The sequence below is a fragment of the Mus caroli genome, unplaced genomic scaffold, assembly GCF_978045245.1.
Source record: "Mus caroli unplaced genomic scaffold, Mus_caroli_1 scaffold_16, whole genome shotgun sequence".
In the NCBI taxonomy this organism is placed as follows: domain Eukaryota; kingdom Metazoa; phylum Chordata; class Mammalia; order Rodentia; family Muridae; genus Mus; species Mus caroli.
Genome location: NW_028227271.1, coordinates 77,719,582 through 77,734,427, shown reverse-complemented (window position 1 = coordinate 77,734,427; position 14,846 = coordinate 77,719,582). Strand labels below are relative to the sequence as shown.

At 38.4% G+C, this 14,846-nt stretch overlaps 1 protein-coding gene across 1 annotated transcript in view; it reads right to left on the bottom strand.

The window, feature by feature from the left end:
* The window catches only part of Fbxl7 (F-box and leucine rich repeat protein 7), a 368,035-nt gene that overhangs the window by 212,836 nt on the left and 140,353 nt on the right, over window positions 1-14,846 (bottom strand). The window lies entirely within an intron of this gene.

Sequence of the window (14,846 nt, the reverse complement as noted above, 5' to 3'; positions counted from 1 at the left end):
CTGTACAAAAAAATCATGTGATGCTACATTCGAAAGATGAAAACGTAATGACAAGAAGAACAGAGGACAAAAGAGTCCTTGAGGCTACAGTCCTAAAGGCTGAGGACATCAACCAGTCAGAACAGTGTTGCCACTCTGAGATGATGCAATGTGAGATGCTAGGCTCTGTGAGTCCCTTACCTTCTCAGTGCACAATTTCCCTGAAGTGAGTAACTTAATCTAATGAGCATTTTAGTTGCTCTCCATTTTCCTGAACCAAGAATCTACATTTCAAAAGGGTAAATGGGTTAGCTAAGACCATGGGAAGTGGATAATATGTCTGAACTCACAGAAACAGAACTATTTTAGGTTCATTGAAACCATAATTGCAGGCATGTGGATTAAGACATTCAACCATTGTCTGGGTCTTGGTCCATTGCAACACAACACACACGCGAGATGATGATTAATTTAGCTAAAAGTTGTATTTGTAAGTCAACTGTCTTGTGACTAAGAGAGGCACAGCCCTTGTTTATGTCCCCACTTCACTAGCCAGTATAGAGTGTCCAGCGCATGGACCAGCACATATTCTGACGTGGGAAGCTTCAGTAATAGGGCTACACGAGTTTCTCCAAACCAGCACTCTACAGACACCATTGCAGACAACACATTCCAGTTAGCATCAATGGCCATCCAAGCATCCATTTGAAAATTTCCCAGTATGTGCATAGTATGAAAGGTAAAAATGGTTATACAAATTTTTAACATGTAGTTTTACATTCTAGAGATTTATAAACACAGAGCCCACAGTGTATATCTGAAGAGAGGAGGGCTGATGGAAGAATCTTATTACATAATGTTTTCCTTCTAAAATGAAATTTCACCCTCACCAATCCAAAGTTTATCCAACACGCACAGAGAAAACCACCAAAAATGTTGGCTAGTATCTCTCATAGTTCAGTATTTGAAGGGGCCAAACCAGGAGGCTGTTTTCCTAATCAGGAAGTAACTCTGTTCAGAGAGTAAAGCTTTGGGGAATAGTTAGAGGTTTTGAATACTCCAAATAACCTTGAATCCTTCAGAAAGTAAATTCAAGATGAAAAAGAGCCATAAGCAATAGACATCAAGAATATTAAAATAGAGAGATTGCTTCCGAATACTTATCACACATTGAAACTGTAAGGAGTCTACAGCTGACAGTGAACAGTTTGCTTGAAGTCTGTTTTGTATTACATTTTATTTTTTAAGTCGCATTTCTTTACACCATTAAGAAGCAGGGCATTCTCTTTTACATTGATTTCTACACAAGTGGATACCCAGCTGCTTCCCCAGTGATGCAAATGAGCTCATTAAAGACCCTACTACTTCCATGTCAAGGTAAGTAACTGGGAATTGCCAATTTCATCTGGCCTGATTTGGGACCCATTTAGGAGTGGGCCAAGGAGTTACCCACCCTTGCCCTAGACTAAAAAGAAACAATCCTTCCTCTGAGAAATAATTGGTTCCACTGGAGACGGGAGGTTAAGTCGGTTTAGTTGTGTCTAATTAGTTCACTGTTTGCTTTATTTGCTCCAATTGAAGTTAAATGGACATTTGCATGACCATAAACCAGATTTCCTCGTGGTGACAGGTCCATTGCTTTTAAATGATGTTTATTAGTTCTCTAAGTTTGAGTCAAAGTCATTAACATTTTTAGTGAAGGAATACTACTTTGAAGAAAAGTGAAATCAGTTTGGGCATGCGCAGTTAAAAGAAGCTGGGGGTGCCTGTCATTGGTGGTAGCTTCTTCTGCACAGAGCCACCCAGTGAAAACAGCAGTATCATTGCAGACAACCACAGTGAGGACTCAGTGGATAAAAGAAGTGTTCTCATACCTGTGGTTTTTTCCCATTAACTATCACACACTTGAGGATCTTATAGAGGCTTTACATTTTATCTTTTAGCTAACTAATGACTTTCACACATCTCAAGCTTTCTCCTAAAAGGTGCGTGTATGTGAATAAAGATAGCAGTAATTGTAATAAGTAGATCATAAAGAGAGAGGAGATGGGAGGGGACACGAAGGGAACCGAAATAGTTGACTGAGGTCTAGACGGTGGAGCTGATTAAAATACTTTATATACATCTATGAAATTCTCAAAGAGTTGATAAAATTAATTTTTGAAGAAAAAAGTTTAATGTTTCAATCAACACTCTTAATAACACTTGATACCACTCTTAATAATACTTAACAGTCATACCACATGACTGAAAAGCAAAATTAAGTGAGGCGTTTTAATGGCCTTCCCACTAGAGAGGTGACACTCTACCAGGTGAATCAAGGTTGTGATTAAGCTCTTTGGCATAGGGACCTGAGCATCAGTCACCAGCATCCCCAGGTGCCCTGAAATAAAGCCCTGGTTTCCTTGTTGGTAATACAGGTCTACTATTTCCAATGGGAAAAGTTAAAATCCAAACCACCCACAAGACAAGGGACACCAAAGTGTACATTTCACACACACACACACACACACACACACACACACACACACACATGAAATATGAGGACAAAATACAGAAATAAAGCAGTGCATGAAATTACTCATAGGCTATTTGTATTAAGTGAACATAAACAAATGAATTTTGTATTTAGACTTAGGATCCTAAAGGATCCCCAAGGTACCCCATTATGTACATGTAAATATTCTCAAATCTGAAGTAAATTATAGATTCCAAAACATTTTTAGACCACAGAACTTGGCAAAACACAGCCAAGCTATAGTACACTCTTCTAAATGCAGGCTTAAGTAAGCGTGTAAGATCTCATACTGAGGTATGGCCTGTGACAGGAAGGGAATATTTTATATTTCAGGACATTACATAGAAAATGGGACAATATGAGCTTTGAAAAGTTATGATGAGGATGCGTCAGAACATGGCCATATGTACGTGACTCACTTCTGACTACAGTGACACAGGCTGTAATCCACACAGAGAGGTATTCCAACATTACCAATGCACAGGAAAAAATATGCCAAGCTTATATAACTTCACTATTACCAACCTGTGAGTATTAAGGGAAGTGGTTCCCAACCTTCCTAACACTGTGACACTTTAATACAGCTCCCCATGTAGTAATTTTGCAACTGTGATGAAGCAATGTAAATATCTGATATACAGGATATCTGATATGGAGCCAAGAGGTCATGACCCTAAAGTTGAAAACCACTGTGTTAGAGGAAAGCTGAAGCTATTTCTACCTTTGCCAAAGAGACAGTCCTGAGTGAAGAGGACAGTGGCTGGTACCCAAGAAATAAACAGATGAATACAGAAAAACAGGAAGAAAGTTGGCTGTGGATACAGAGAAAGCAAGGTAGAGAAAGAACAGAAAGTTGATTACATGGCTCAGACAAGAAAAAAAAGGAATCTTTGGCATTTTGGTTCAGTTTCATTTAAGACAGCAAAGAAAAATATATGCAAATGAAGAAAAATGGAGGCAAATTTTTTAAAGGGAAAGAAATCCCCATTCCTAGTAAATAACAAAAGGAGTTCCTAGGTCTATTTCATATTTCAACAATCAAACTGCAAAATAAATTTAAATTGTAGTGACTTTCATCTTCCCAATTTAAAGACTATTCTATACCAGTGGTTCTATACCATTCCATCACAAAGTAACAAAAGGGTACAACATTATCCCTGCTTTAAATTCTTAGTACAGCCACCAGCATAGGTAAGGACCAATCAGTTAGGAGTGGCAGCCCAGAATGTAGAACAACAACTGACTGCGAAGTGAAGAGCAAGTTTGGGGATGAGATCATATGAGTAGCAGGAGTTTCGACCTCAGCAAACATGGATGAAGGCAGAGGGCTGCCATCCAGATGCCCTGCTACAGCCGGGGAGAGCAGGACACAGCAGCATAATTCCAAGTGGCCAATAGGGAAATATACTCGGCAAACTGATGGACGTGTGAAAGCCAGATGTGTAAAACTAGACCATCTAATTCACACAGGAGTCAGCCTGAACCGGAACATGGAGTTGTCAAAGTTAAAAAACCAAAATGCCAAAGGATCAGACATGAGAGCACACTTAAAAGAAACCCTAACAATACAGTCACCAGCTAGCAAGGGCAGTAATGGCCAACTTCAACGTTCATTAGTAGGATATATTAGTATCCACTGTGGTTAATGTGTATATTAACCACATACATATTATACAGGTATTAATAATATCTATCAATGTTGGCTTGATAGTGGTACAATTCACCCAACAGTACATGAACATATTAAAGATGTACAGGATCTATGAGGTTTAATATCTATATACTATGAGAGCTTACCAAGTAACCACATGAAAGCTCACTGTGCCCTTCTAGAATGCTTCTCCCCTATCCCATGTCTCCAAGTAATCACTGATCCAATGTTCATCACTAACCAGCAGTCTGCCTTCTTTGGAATCACGCAGTGCACACTCTTTGGCTGTTCCTCTCAGTATAATTTTGTTGAGATCTCGTCATGGTTGCATGCACATCAATTCTTCCTCATTGATTATTAGCTGGGATTGCTGTGGAGGATGTCCGGGCAGTGTGATTTCACAAAACATCTGTTTCCTGAATTTTGATTTACATTTAGATCCATTTCTGTCAATAAAATAAAACTTCCAAATTTTCTTGAATTCAAATAAAATAAAAAGGGGTACAGGGTGAAAAGGGGGAAAGTCAAGTTACTTAAGCTAAAGATCAAGAAAAGAATACAGCAGGATCATCGATGAATACAGGCTTACTTATTGTCATTGAAACATGTATTTAATGGTGTATAATGCAATCATATAGGTAAACCTTTATTTTATTAAATGTAGACCTTATGTAAAACCACTGGCCACCAATGTGTGCTCACCAATGCTCCTGTTTACATAGGCTCCTGTTTACATAGGCTATGAAAACCAAATACTACAGGAAAACAGTATTTCTCTTTATGGACTTCTGTCCAAGCCCAAACCTTGATCACTCTATATAGACTGCCCTTCTTATCTATATGCAGTGAAAATTAAGTGGAAACATTATGCCATTATTCCTCATTTATTTTTTTACTATATATGCACTTGTGTCTTAGACTCTGTAGACACATCGGCAACTCTTAATTACCATCACTGCCCTATCAACAGATCCCAAGATTCTTTGCTTACTGGCTTCTATAAAGGATCAATAAACTCTTCTATTCCTGAGAGCATGTGATTTGAAAGGGGTTTCTTTTAATCATTACATATATGATACATATTTCAGCAGAAGTCTTTCTATGTACATATGATTTTATGCCTTGGTTAAAGAGTTCACAGTATAAGGATGGATTGTAAGGTGTGTGAGTTTTTAACTTTCAGATAATCATTATTTTTCAGAGCTATTTGCCTTCTGTATGTGGTGGTTGAGTGTTCTAATGGTCCAGATCCTGACTGACAGGTCACAGCACACCTTTTAAATCTCATTAACTTTAACTATTCTAATAGGTGACATCTCAGGGTAATTTGTAATCCACAATTCCCTATTTATTGCTGATATTGGTATTTATTTATGCACCTATTTGTCATTGATCTCCCTTTCTGAGGAAGGATCCAGAAAAATAATTGCTCATCTTTTCTGCACTGGTGTTCTTTAAGCTTAAAAGATCTTTGTTTATAAATTCGTGATTTAATTATGTATTAAAGCAAACTTTACAGATGTTGTCTTCAAGCTCCTAGCATTCTTGACCTTTTAAAAGTGATGTCTTTCCATTATAAAAATCTCATTGTCATATATTAATATACAAAATGATGTCTTCTATAGATATTCCTAACTAAATATTTTGTGCATTTTGACCATATGCACACTCATACCCTTTCCTTTCTATCCACTAATCTATATATTGTAATAAACATGCAGCTTCCATAATATGATGATCTATATTTGCATATGTATTTATATAAATGTTATAACTTTGTTTTTCATGGTTGAATATTTTAAAAACCCTCAATTGTGTGGATATGAACGTATTCTTTATCCATTCAAGGACTGAAAGACATCCAGCCTCATTATACCTTGAATACTGTAGCCAGTAATAAGAATGGCTATGTGTATGAGGTATGACAATGTAAAATCCTTCGTTTATATACCCAATAGTGGCATAGCTGGGTCAGGCAGTATTTCTATTTTAATTATTTTGAGTGAGCTCCAGACTGATTTCCCTAATAGCTGAATTGATTTACAATCTCACTAGCAATGTGTACAATGCCTTCCTTCCCCCACACAAATATTTTCCAGCAGTTTTTATTTGATTTCTCAAAGATAGCTAATCTGACTGATTTGAGGTAGGGTCTCAATGTAGCATTACTTTGTATTTCTTTGATGGCTAAGGATGTGTAACATGTTTTCTTGTTTATCTGCTATTTGAAATTCATCTTTTGGAAATGATGTGATCACTTGATTAGTTCATTTTTTTGACATTTGGATTTTTTTTTTGATATTTAGATTTGTGAGTTCTTAACTTCTTCCAGGTCTTTATCCTCTGTCAGATATATGCTAGACAACATATTCATTTGAATTTTTTTTCCTGAGTAGGATTTTTATAGATATTGAGGTTCCTTTCAGAATGCTTTTCAGAAGTAAACTGTTATAAATTAAGAGAGATTCATTTTTCTTGATTTCGCATTTTTGTCATATTTTATAAACGTTGGCAAACTAGCTACACATATTCCTTTTCTTATGTGTGCCGCTGTGCAGGGTCAGAGGTCAAGTGACAACCTCAGATGTTGTTCATTGGTTCTCACTTGTTTGAGAGAGAATCCCTCTTGCTTTTTGGCAGCATAGGACAGGATATCTGGCCCACAGCTTCTGGGAACTCACATAACTCTACCTCCAGCTTCTTTGTATAGAGCTCAGACCAAGGCATGCATTACTATATCTGATTTTCATATGAGTTATGGGTTTCCAAACTTATGTCCTCACATTAGCATGGCAACTTCTTTTGCCTATCAAATCACTTCTCCAGCCTTAGAAATAATATCATGTTTGGTTTTATTGGTTTTATGGTCAGCTCTTCTGTTCCATTTGCAGTCCATTTTGAGTTATCTGGGTCTTACAGTTAATTTTGCTGCAATGTGGCTTCCCACTTGTTATTATCCTGATTGTTTTAAAGATTATCCTTTCTCCCAATGGATTACTTTTTCATATTGACTAAAAAAAAAATCAATTGTATAGGCTTATTTCTGAATGTTGCTCTATTCAACTGATCTATTTCCTACCTTGGCATCAAGCCCACACTGCCTGGTTTCCTGAAACATTACAGTACATCTTGGAATCAGGCAGAAATCTTCTTCCAAGTACTGGAGGTCAGAATCAGATAAAAACAGGTGTTACTTGGTGAAAATGCCCAGAGGATGTTGCTGCAACTCCTTGCAGCTGTCCAGGTATAATCAGGGTTTGTCCCTGATGCCTCTGGAAAGCTGATGCAGCAAAGGACGGCTGGCACAACCCCAACCACAGGCAGAAGCACAGACAGAGAGACCTGTTAATGTGTAACTCAGACTCTCAGACAGGAATTGAAATGGCATGGAGACAATCACCTCAGCATCTTTCCCTGATGCTCCCACTGAGATGACTTATGAGCACTAAGCTGTGGCTATACACTTGCATGATTCATGTTCCAAAAACTAAAACCACAAGAACACCTTTAGATAGCTACATACTGCCAGAAACAAATCTACTTGCCTAAATACACAAATAAGGTGGCTGAAACAGATTAACTGGGTAGCTCAGGATTATTCTGCCAAAAATATGATACCTTTCCCCATTGCGTTCCATCTCAGGGGTTCATCATCACCAAGGCCAAGGCCAGTCTCCATGAGTTTCCCCCATCCGCTCGACTGTTCCCTAGATTGGCAGGAGCTTTTATAATACAGGGCCTGTCCTTGTCAAAATACCAAACCAATAATGTGCTATCAAAGCAGCCAATGAGGAACGCTCCATAGATTTACAATGTTAAAATGTATGCTTACTACGTTAAGAAGAAAATGAATACATCACAAAAGGAAATGAAAATATGGCCTCTCTCCTAAAAGCATAAGAACAATTCTGGCTCCAAAGTGCTGAAATTGACTTGGCTAAGATTCTGATGAGCACAGTCAAAGGCAATAAAAGTTATAGACTGGGACTTCAAGTGGTCATTTCTCCATAGTTTGAGGGAAAGCTCATTTTAGTTGGAGGATGTTCATTGGACGTCTTCAACAGGGCATAAGACAAGAGGATTGGAGGCATGGAAAATGACTGTGGCCAGGACAGCCTGAATAGAAAAATATGTTCCATACAAATGCATAGGAAAGTGGTCAGAGACTATCTTGCAGCAACGTTGGCCAAATTGAAGCCATACTGGGGTCTAACCCACTTAGCTCATTGAATACTGAGCAGTTAGACAAGTCTTTATTTCAGACACATGCACACAGACACACACACACACACACAAACACACACAAAATTACCGCAGAGTGTTCCAGAAATATTAAAATATAGAAGTGGTCATATTATTAGAACAGCAATTCTTTCATGGACTACCTAGTGCTAGAGTTCTGAGTCACATCCTATGTGACAACTTATGGATCACTTCCGATTTTTGCATCTAAGGATGTTTTACACACATTGATTGTTTTACCTATACTGTAAATACATGGATATCAGCAACTGTCAGGTGGATTTATTTCTTATTCAGATGTTAATTTTAAAAAGAAGACACCATAAATATCCAATAAAACTAAGCAGTTACACACCTGACATTCTGTTTACAAATGACTTCAACATTAATGGAAAAACGTTTTTTAGCAGCAGATGGTAGTAGAAAAAATTAAAGCACACTTTTTGGAATTATCTTAGTGTTCACTCTCTTTGTTTGAATAACACTTTGATTGTTGCTGCATTAAAGCACATTTGGATAGCAACTTTTTATTAGGTAGTATACTGGCATGCTAACATTCTCATGTAACATTGTAGGCTCGCTCTCATCTCTAGGCTTCAGAGAGAGTCAGCCTGAGAAAGAGGAAGCAACAGGCATTCTGGCCTCAAAATTCTGGCGCTGAAACTCAGTTGCATGAGCTTAGGTAAAGTGTGTCCCTCTCTTCTCTTAAGTTTATTCCTGGATAGAAGTAGAGATGCCATTAGCTCCTTTGGTTATATTAGTTGTGGTGATGGAAAATGCAGCCTTTCCATACCATCAATGAGATACCAAAAATTGCTATAAGCATTAATGTTCCACCATTTTCTTTTCCAATGTCATTAACCCAAAGTAAAAGACTTCACAATGTTCTTTCCCTCGCCCTCCCTGGACTCATAGTTACCTTCCAAGTGCTGTGGAAAGGAAGGAAAATGGAAAGATAAACTATATTAACATACTACTACATTAATGTATCTCTATATGAATCCCATACTATTAACACAAACCGGATTCTTTCAGAATACTTTTTTCAATACTCCATTTTGGTAGTCATTTAACCTTTTTTGCTTGCTAGACTTTAGACTTGGTTATTGTCATTTAGATTTAATAGGTGACATACTACAGGAGACAGCATGGACAATTTATAATGAACTCTGAGAGACGAGGATAAGAAATAAGATAAACAGCACAGAGAATAAGAACCATTGTCTTGCTATCTGGGGTTTGTATTTAAGTCCATTGTAGGATGCTTACTGTTAGCTTTGGACTGGCATGTATTTCCCCACATTGAAAATCTAGACACAATGCTTATATTCTAAGCCATCAGAATTTATAAAAACCAAATGAAACTGTTTGATAAATTTTCTTACAAATGCTAGATAACTTTTAATGGCCTTCTATTTTAAACTAAAGAGATACACTGTGGTTATGGATTTCATTCTGTGCCCATGTTATCATTATGAAGATGCAACAATAATGTTTAATATAAAACTTCTCCACATTCAAGATGCTCAAAAATGGCATCAGGGAATGTTAGGCAGGGCTACTTCACAACCTGAAGACCAGACTAAACTGGATCCTTTCTTGTGGTGTGACCCAGAAAACACAGTGGACACTCAACAACATCCCCACCAGGTCAGCTCCTCCAAAAGTAATTTGAACTCTCATAAAGCCTAGACTTGACCAGAGCACTGCTAACATCTGCATTTTCTGGGGTACGAGTTAGCCATATCTGAGGTGACACATCAGGATATCTAGAGAGTTCTAGTCCACATGTTTTAAGCTGTGGGAGTTAAGGCCTCCCAGTCATTATCACCTGGTAGTGCACTGTTGACACTAAATTGAGAGTTTTAGATCACAGAACAACAGAATAACCGAAATCATCAACATGGTGGTTAAACATTTCCAGCAACCCCACGGTTCTGAACATCTGAAAACAATTTGAGGGCTGGGCCCAGCCCAGGAGAATGTCTAATTTCCACTAATGTAGGAAGGTCTATCCAGTCCTTGCCATAGCCACACAGACAGCAGTTGAGACAGTCTTCAAGGCTGAGTCCAGCTAAATGTGCTGAAAATTGTTCCCTGGCATTGCCTCAAGTCCTTCATTTCGGAGCCATACTGTCTGAGTTCGGTTCTTAGGTGACCAATTACTAGATGTGTACGTTTAGGCAAGACACTTTTGTCTCTCTTCCTTCACCTGTGAACGGAATAAATAACAGTACCCCCTCATTAGGGGAGCTAGGAGGTTAACTTGGAGGTAATAGAAAAAGAATTCCACAGGCAAGCAAGTTCCCAATTACATATTGGTTCTTTTTAGCATGATACCAAATGGTACATGAATATTCAAAATTAAATCACTGTATGTTTGCTTTATATTGTGACAAACATGATACCTGTAATTTACCTGAGACTTAAGGCTGACTCTATCATCCTCACTTTAAATAGAAGTGCTAGGGTCAGCCAGCCATACTGATAGATTAATCATGATCTGTGATGTGGTGCCTTCCTTTCACAGTTACCAACCCCATTAAGCCTCATTCCCTCCAAAATTTTCTCAAAAATACCAATAAAGCAATTACCTGTGCATGGTTGGTAGGAGGGAGAAAGCTCTAAATAAGCCAAAATTCCATGCTGGAAAGAAAGGTTCAGCAGTTACCTTGTTATTTTCAAGGAGACAGCATGACTAATTCATTTTGTTATTGGCAAAAGGCTCTCTCTGTAGAGCTTCTTATAGAATACAACCAAGTAAGACTAGTGTGAAGAAGATAAAGGGTTAAGAAGATATTTTTTAAGACAATATAAGAGGGCTGGTGAGATGGCTCAGTGGGTAAGAGCACCCGACTGCTCTTCCGAAGGTCCAGAGTTCAAATCCCAGCAACCACATGGTGGCTCACAACCATCTGTAACAAGATCTGGCGCCCTCTTCTGGAGTGTCTGAAGACAGCTACAGTGTACTTACATATAATAAATAAATAAATCTTAAAAAAAAAAAGACTTATTGTTAAAAAAAAAAAGACAATATAAGAAAATACAAAATAGCTTTCCCATCATGAAGGTCTATGTAAAGGAATTCATCTATTAAGGGTGTAATTGCAGATAGACTCTCTGGTTTAATTAAAATGAAAAAAAAAAAAACCTTTCCAAAATTAAACATTCACATTTAAAAGAACAAACAAAAACAAAAGTGTGTTTAGGTAGTCATGAGGACTGCCTCACCTAAACTAGCCTTGAGTACAACTTTGCCCAAGAAAACCGCCTAGTACTATGGTGAGTCACCAAGGGAAGAAGAGATGAAATAAGCCTCGGGATTGCCACATAAGGACCTGAAAACATTTTACTATCTTCTTTGCTGCTGTGCTGGATGGGTCCAAAGAGGAGAGAGCATGACTTGGTGTTCCCTCATTCAAGGAGATGAACTCAGTCCACAGGGTTTCCTAACTCGTGAGCATGTGATGCCTTCTATATCTTAAACTATGTTCTGAGGACTACCTCAGGGACAGCATCTAAGTGCAAAAGAAACTGTCTGGCACCTGGAGACATCAAGCTTCCTGTAAGCCTCTGAGGTGATAAAGTTTCATCTCCTGGGCTAGAGATGTATTTCAGGTGCTAGACTACTTGCCTAGTATACATTCAGACTTGGAAGCCATCCCTGGTACCTGAGCCAGGCCTGCTGGCTCATATCTGCAACCCAACATCAGGATGGAGAAGCAGAGAATCAGAAGTGGGAGCCAATCCGAGGCTACATGAAGCCCCATCAAAGCAAAAGGGAGGGACAGGAGAGGAGAGAAGAAAAGAGAGAGGAAAGGAAGAAGGAAAAGAAGGAGGAAGGGAAGGAGGGAGGGAGCCAGGGAGGGGTGGGAGCAAAGGAAAGATAGAAAGGGACATTTTAGATTCTTAAATGCAACAAAATCAAATTGAAACCATCATCAGACTAAAAGAAAAAGACTCCTCAGACATGAAGCAATTCTCAAGTCCAAACAAGTCATGAATAAATCGGCCTTGCAACTTTTCTCTCTTTTCTCTCTACTCCTTTGATGTGGCAAAGAGAGACTCATTAGCATTTTAACAAGTTCCTCTAGCCAACATCAGCCCAACCAGCAAACCCGCAGCAAGGTAATACTGGGAAAAGAAAATCCCAGCATTATCTCTTTCAATGACTAAATCTAGAAACCAGCTAAAGAAGCTCTAATCCAGAAATCGATTATTTGGGCTTTCAGGAGAGGCAAACACTGAGTCAGTATAGGAGAGCACAAATGTGGACACATTTCCTCCTCATACTTCCTAGGCCTTGACAAGAGTCTCAGATCAAATCTGAAGAGCCTGGCTGTGGTAGAAAATGCAGTCAAGTAAGCAGAGCCCGCAACCAAGAGACACAACTTGGTCTCTTGAGAGAACATGACTTGGTGTTTAAAATAGTATATTGCCTACCATAAAAAAAAAAATTTCCGTTCAATTTCTAGAATGTACTTGAGTACAGTTCACAACCACTTTACCCCCAGGTAATCTAATGACTTTGGATTCCACATGCGCCTGCAATCATATCCATACACAGACACATACAAAAACACTCATGCATGCTGGCAGACATGTACACACAGACATACACACACACATTTACACACACACACACACACACACACACACACACACACACACACACACCAGAAGCAATGCCATGGGGACCAATATGATTGTAGGCTACAATTTGTTTGCTCTCAGAAATTCAAATTTTTAGGCTGGGGACGTAGCTCAATGGCAGAGTGATAATCTGGTACATGTAATATTTTAGATTTATCTTTACCATCCTTACCCCCAAAAGACCCCAGATGATTGCAGCTCTTGTGTTAAAATGTAGCTAGTTCCCTCTTCCTAAAACTGTCATAGGGAGAAGAGCTTGGCTAGACTAATAATTCAAACCCATTAGGAGAGAATTGGCTCTGTGATGGAGCCAGGGGAGTGGAACTCTTGCTGCTAAAGAGAACATTTACATTTCTGCAACTTGAGATGTTTCTATTTTTATTTCCCATAAAAAATATAACGGGAAAAAATGTTTCTTCTTACACTGCTCATGAGAAGTGTTCATTGTAGACCCTCTGGTATAAACTGCTAAGCACATAAGCTCTGTATATTCTGTGTAAAAAGTGAATGAAACTCAAAACAAATTATAATGCAGATGAGTCAGACGAAGCTCAAGACTCAAAAATAAATAAATAAATACATAAATAAAAATAAAAAATTAAAAAGTTCGAAAACAGCACAAGGTTCGCACTCAATTGATGAAAGAAAAATGCAACTGCACTTTATTTCTTAAATAAAATCACAAAATCAGTGCTCAGTGAGTCACTTGTCACAGGATGTGAGAAGTGAAGGAGACAAGCACAAAGAAGAACTAGACACGTAGACATGAACACTGGCTGGCACTGATCACAGCTCCCTACTGCATCCGTCTTCAGCCTCTTCCAAGAGCCTCAGCAGTATCTGCCCTTCCATAAGGGAGCAAGGCTAACCTGCATTGTTGTATGCCACCAAACTGGTTCTAGAACATGCCAAATCTCTTTACATTTATTCAAAAAGATCCAGAAGGCTAAACTTGTTCTCATGCTTCATAGCAAGCTCTGCCTTAGATGTAAATAGCAGGTTCCATGGATTATAAACTTTTAATTTTCTAGGCCGCCCCAAATTGTTTGTCATGGTGAATACTCTGAACTATTAAAAATCATCAGGCTCTTCACTCTCTCTGCTCATGTGTGTACCCTTCTCTCTTTTTGCCCTCCCCCCACCTCTTCCTATGATGACTTCCCTTCCCTAGCCTCAGTGATTCAAAAAATACACACACACATACACACATATATTGCTAGGCACAATTACCTGTTTTAGACTATTCATGGCATGGATGAATGCAGGAGTCCTGAAACCTGTGAGTGCTGAAGGATCTGGTTAAAATTGACAGTGTGTGTATCTATGAATGTCCCAAATCCCTGTTCATTTCCAGAGTAAATTTGAGTTCATTTCATTCTTTCCTTTACATTTATACATCAGGAAGAAAACACCATAAAATTCTATAACATGTCATCCTCTCATTTAATATTTTCCAGAAGGGCATATAAACAGAACCAGGGCTGTAAATATATCACTAAATCAGAGCTGTGTAAGGATGTCCCTATCAACTCTTCTAAGCCACAAAATGTCAATTTTTTATTACTAAACTTGTTGAAGTTGTGTGTCAGAATATTCCTTAAAATGTCATCAACATACATGAGAGAGGTTACATTATTACAAGGACCTGGTTCATTATTTTAAAGATGGAGTGTCCCAATCTCTGCAGTCAGAAATCTTCAAACCAAGTCCAAAGGAAGGAAAACAAATTTCAGGCTCAAAGGCAAACAGGAAGAACACTGTCTTTGCATCCTTTGATCCTACATAGCCCTTCCACAGAAGGGC